The sequence below is a fragment of the Tupaia chinensis genome, unplaced genomic scaffold (assembly GCF_000334495.1).
Source record: "Tupaia chinensis unplaced genomic scaffold, TupChi_1.0 Scaffold000225_1, whole genome shotgun sequence".
Taxonomy (NCBI): Eukaryota; Metazoa; Chordata; class Mammalia; order Scandentia; family Tupaiidae; genus Tupaia; species Tupaia belangeri.
Genome location: NW_006159700.1, coordinates 3,222,664 through 3,228,663, shown reverse-complemented (window position 1 = coordinate 3,228,663; position 6,000 = coordinate 3,222,664). Strand labels below are relative to the sequence as shown.

Sequence of the window (6,000 nt, the reverse complement as noted above, 5' to 3'; positions counted from 1 at the left end):
GCTGATACAGGAAGATTGTGATACACAGAGATCATGTCTAATGAAAAACAATATTTTAAAACACGGCCTACCACAGACTAACTGCTTTCCAGTCAAGAAGTCAGAGGTTGGTGAAGCAAAGAGGGCTTCGTTTTTTCTGCCCGGTTGTGGGGCTAATCAAGGGACCACCGGTCAGAGTACTGGGGACCCTACCAGAGAGCTGAGTTGGCATTTCTAGGCTGAGACTCAGAGCGTCACTACTCTAGAATCTTCGGATTGCCGCGAGGCGGTTAGAGCCGATTCTCCCGGCGCAGAACAACGGACATGTCCTATTTTCAAGAGAAGATGACTTTTAACAGCTTTGAAGTATCTAAAACCTGTTTACCTGTGGACATCGGTAAAGACGAAGAATTTGCAGAAGAGATGAATAGATTAAAAACTTTCGCTAATTTTCCAAGTAGTAGTCCTGCCTCAGCATCTACACTGGCAGGAGCAGGTTTCCTTTACACTGGGGAAGGAGATGCCGTTCGGTGCTTTAGTTGTCATGCAGCAGTAAAGGAATGGCAACGTGGAGACTCAGCAGTTGAAAGACACAGGAAAGTATCCCCAAATTGCAGGTTTATCAACAGCTTTTATTTGGAAAACAATGCCTCACAACCTACAAATCCTAGTGTCCAAAATGGAGAGTACAAAGTTGAAAACTACCTGGAAAACCGAAATCATGTGGCATTAGTCAAGCCCTCAGGGACTCCCGCAGACTATCTTTTGAGAACTAAGCAGGTCGTAGATATATCAGACACCACACATCCAAGACACCCGGCCATGTGCAGTGAAGAAGCTAGATTAAAGTCATTTCAGAACTGGCCAGACTATGCCCACTTAACCCCAAGAGAGCTAGCTCGTGCTGGACTCTACTACACTGGTATTGATGATCAAGTGCAGTGCTTCTGTTGTGGTGGAAAACTGAAAAACTGGGAACCCTGTGATCGAGCTTGGTCAGAACACAGGCGCCATTTTCCTAATTGCTTCTTTGTCTGGGGCCAGGACATTAATATTGAACGTGAATCTGACGTTGTGAGTTCTAATAGGAATTTCCCAGATTTAACAAATCCTCCAATAAATTCAGCCATGGCAGATTATGAAGCACGGATCATTACTTTTGGGATGTGGATATACCCAGTTAATAAGGAGCAGCTTGCCAGAGCTGGATTTTATGCTTTAGGTGAAGGTGATAAAGTAAAGTGCTTTCACTGTGGAGGAGGGCTAGCTGATTGGAAGCCCAGTGAAGACCCTTGGGAACAACATGCTAAGTGGTATCCAGGGTGTAAATATCTGCTAGAAGAGAAGGGACAAGAATATATAAACAATATTCATTTAACCCATTCACTTGAGGAGTCTTTGGTAGGAACTGCTCAAAAAACATCACTAACTGAAATAAATGATGATACCACCTTTAAAAGTCTGATGGTACAAGAAGCTATGCAAATGGGATTCTGTTTTAGGGACATTAAGAAAATAATGGAGGAAAAAACTCAGTCATCTGGTAGTAACTATAAATCACTGGAGGTTCTGGTGGCAGACCTAGTTAGTGCCCAGAAAGACAGTACACAAGATGAATCAAGTCAGACTTCATTGCAGAAAGAGAATACTATTGAAGAGCAGTTAAGGAGCCTACAAGAGGAGAAACTTTGCAAAATCTGTATGGATAGAAATATTGCCATAGTTTTTATTCCTTGTGGACATCTGGTCACTTGTAAACAGTGTGCTGAAGAAGTTGACAAATGTCCCATGTGCTACGCAGTCATCACATTCATGCAAAAAATTTTTATGTATTAATCTAGCTCTTTAGTTGGCATGTCATGTTATTATCCTGATTGAAACTGTTAACTTGAACTGAATTTAAGTAATCAGCATTGAATTGCATTAACTTTTGCTACCAAATAGGATAGAATGTAAATGGCAGTGTTTTATTTGGTATTATAAAGTTTCAATTTCTGGATTTTTCAGTGTATTGGCTGTATTGTTTATCTCATATTTTTAAAATTGAAACCTAGACTAACAAGCATTTTAACTGGTCACAATATACATTTTTAGCACACTCCATTGTAAGTGTAAGCAAATTAATCATTTGGATTTTTCATTCATTTCACAAAAATTTAATAAATAGAGCATTCTGTATAAATGTAGTTTAGAGTTAATCTCCCCAACCACATAATTTGTTTTGTGTGAAAAAAAGGAATGAAATGTTCCACACTAGTAAATATAGATTATTTTTAGATGTTTGTCTGTGTGTTTTAGGATTCTCTCCAATTTTCTTTTAAAATTATAAACAAATACTTTTATGAATGATTTAAAACAAGTATACATTTTCTTTTTTTAATATTGCATACATATGAAAATTATATTTGGAAATGGCCAATCATACACAGAAATGACAGTGAAAAGCCATGTGACATTTAATCTATTTTTGTTGTTTTGGAGAGGCTTTTGCTATAGGGTGCGTGCGCTAGCCAGAAAGACAGAGACAGAGAGACAGAAAGCAAGAAATCACTCCCCAAGGGGATGGCCACACCGCAATCCCTTCTTCTCCATTATTCTCTCAGGATTTTGGGCATGTAGGCACATGCACCCGGCATGAGTTTAAGTCACCGGGTCCGGGACTCGAACCATGGTTGGCCGCATGGGAGTCTAGTGACCTAGCCATTACGCTAATTGCTGGTCCCAATATGTACGTCTTAAAAAAAAAAAAAAAAAGGTGGAAGCTTAGAAATGTTTCATTTGGGCCAGCAGGTGGCAAAAGGGTTAAGGTGCTGGATCCCACATGGCCAACTCTGCAGTTCAAGTCCTTGACTTGGTGGCTTGAAAAACATTCCAGGTGCTCCTGCATGAATGCCCCAAATCCTGAGGAGAATGGAGAAGGAATTGCAGCATGGCCTTCCTCCCTACTGGTTGATTTTTCACGTTCCCTCTCTCTCTGTCTCTCTGGCAAGTGCATGCACCCTATGGCAAAACAAAACACCTTCATTAACACCCAGAATTCACATTACACCATTCACATGATAGTACCTATCCTAGAGTGTGGCATTACACTACAGAGAGTGGTTTGAGTAAAACTGTTAAAAAAAAATCTATTTTTATTGTATTTTTTAAGAGCATGAGTCTTGTTATGTTCTCCTAACTTCTGTTGATTATTACACCAAGTAATATTCATATAAGGCTTTGCAAATTTAAATGAGAAATTTCCAAAACTTTCAGAGGGCAAGTGCACTCTCCAGAGAGAGAAAGAAAGAATGAGGGAGAACACTCCCCAATGGGGCACGGCCACACTGCAATCCCTTCTCCTGCAGTTTCTCCGTTCTGTTGAGATTTGGAGCGCACACACACATATGTGTCTCACATGTTTTTTTAAGCCTCTAAGGCTGGAATTTAAACCATGTTTGACCATCTGATATCCAGCTCTTAAGAACTAGGTTATGGGGTGACTCGGCATATTTGTCTATCCACAGTATTTTCTGGAAATTTGTCAGTGACCTAGAGATTTATGTTCAGTTTTTGTTTATTTATTAATTCAAAATTATTATCATCTAGAGTTTTCATAGGTGTACATAATGTTTGGGGGTTCCTCTGTGATATCAGCAGCTGTTAACAATGCTTTAAGTCACTAGGAGTTGCAAAAGCTGATATTATGTTTTTAACCTTCTTTCTTTAATTAGAACTGAGAATTCCTACAAGAAAAACTTCCTTCTGTCAACCAACTGGTGATCTAGAGAGGGAATTCATACAAGAAGGGCAGAATAAATATCTGATTCTTAATTTCTTAAGTAAGATATTAGAAATAAAGACTATTTCTTAGGATCCTCCAGATAACAAATGAGTTTATTTTGTTTGTGTCATTATGAAATTATGAGTTCAAACATAATAACCTTGCATTTATAATAATAAATATCCCAAAATATCCCAATTCAGTGAAACCTTCTTCAAATTGGTTCCTGAGTCCTTTTGTCTCAACCTCAGTGTAGTCTTTAATCACTCTCAAGCTTTGAGATACAGTAGGATGTCTTGTAGACGCATACATCAGTCCTGAAACTAGCCATTTATCCAAGGTTTTTGTTTCCATGTAGTGGAAATACATAATTTAGAACTATCTCTGGGTGCTAAGAGTACTCATTGCTACCACATTAATGAGAAAACACATTTTTTTTTTTTTTTTTAGCCAGAGGACATAGCCACTCACCAGTGGGAGAAAGTGAGAGAAGGAGAGAGAGGAAGTACTCCTGAATAAGGAGTGGTCACGTAGCAATCCCTTCTATCTCTCCATTCCATTGGGGTTTGAGTGAGGCATAGATGCGCATTTGCCCAGCATGCTTTTCAAGTTACTGGGGCAAAGATTTGAACTGTTTGGCCATGTGGGATCAGCTCTCCTAACCACCAGGTCATGGGATCAGCCCAACAAAAAATACACTTTTTAAAAATAAAATATATCGGGACCAGCAGTTAGCGTAATGGCTATGTCGCTGGACTCCCATGTAGTCGACCACATTTCAAGTCCCGGACCCAGTGGCTTAAACTCACGCCAGGCGCTTATGCGTGCATGCCCAAGATCCCAGGAGCAGAATGGAGAAGAAGGGATTGCAGCGTGGCCATCCCCCCTGGGGGGTGATTTCTTGCTTTCTGTCTCTCTGTCTGTCTGTGTCTGGCGAGCACACGTGCCCTGTAGCAAAAAATAAATAAATAAATAAATAAACTCTCAAAAAAAAGAAAAAGTAATAAAATAAAATAAAATAAATCATAAGTATCTAATGATACTTTCAATTAAAGTTCATAACTATTCTTAGGGTTTCTAAAGTGCATCCAAGGTACGTAAAGAAAACCATCTTTTAAACCCCAGCTTTTAATGTTAGAATCACCTAGGAAACTTTTAAAACCTTCATGCCCAAAGAAAAAAGATCTCAAATCAACAACACAGCTTTAGGCCTTAAGGAACTAGAAAAAGAAGAGCAAACTAAACTCAAAGCTAGCTAAAGAAAGGAAATAATAAAAGACTAAAATAGAGATAAACAAAATAGAATAAATGGAACCAAAGTTGGTTCTTTAGAAAGATTAACAGAATTGACTTAACCTTTAGGGAGACTTAATGAGAAAAATGAAAAAGAGAAGATATATATAACTAAAATCAGAAATGAAAATGGAAGCCTAACTTACAGAAAAAAATTATTACAAGAGAAAACTATCAACAATTGTTAAGCAACAAATTAGATAACATAGATGGAGTGAACAGATTCCTAGGAACATACAAATTACTGGGGCCAGCAGGTAGCGTAGCAGTTACATCGCTGAACTCCAACATGGCCAACTGTGATTTGACTCCAGATCCAATAGCTTCAAAATCACACTGGGTGCATGTGCATGAGTTCCCAGGATCCCAGGAGGAGAATGGATTATATAGTCATCCCCCCTGGGGGTGTGATTTTCCCTTTTCCTCTCGCTGTCTCTATCCTTCCCTCCCTCTCTCTCTCTGGCAAGCACACACACCCTAAAGCCAAACAAAAACAAATAGAAAAAATTAATAAATAAATAAAATTTTAAAAGAACCTGCTTTGAATAAAAAAAGGCTGAAGGAGAGTAAAATATCTCAACAGACCTCTAAAAAGTAGAGACTTAGCACAAACCTCAAAACAAATAGAAGTCCAGAAACAGATGGCTTTATAGATAAATTGTACCAAATATTTAAATAATTAGCACCAATCTTTCTCAAGCTCCAAAAACCAAAGAGGAGGGGAAAATTCCCAATTCCTTCAATAAAGCATTATTCTGACAGCAAAGTTAGACAAAGATGCCAAAAGAAAACTATAGAACAATATTCCTTATGAATCTAAGAACAAAAATCCTCAACAAAAACTAGCAAACCAAATCTAACAGCATATTAAAAGAATTATATATATGTCTAACTGAGATTTATTCTACAAATTTAAGAGTGATTCAATATATGAAAGTCAGTAATATACATTAATAGAATGGGGG

The 6,000-nt window shown here is 38.2% G+C and overlaps 1 pseudogene; it reads left to right on the top strand.

The window, feature by feature from the left end:
- Nucleotides 1-285: 285 nt before the first annotated feature.
- LOC102499998 (E3 ubiquitin-protein ligase XIAP pseudogene) lies at nucleotides 286-1,815 on the top strand (annotated as a pseudogene).
- The last annotated feature ends 4,185 nt before the right edge of the window (nucleotides 1,816-6,000 follow it).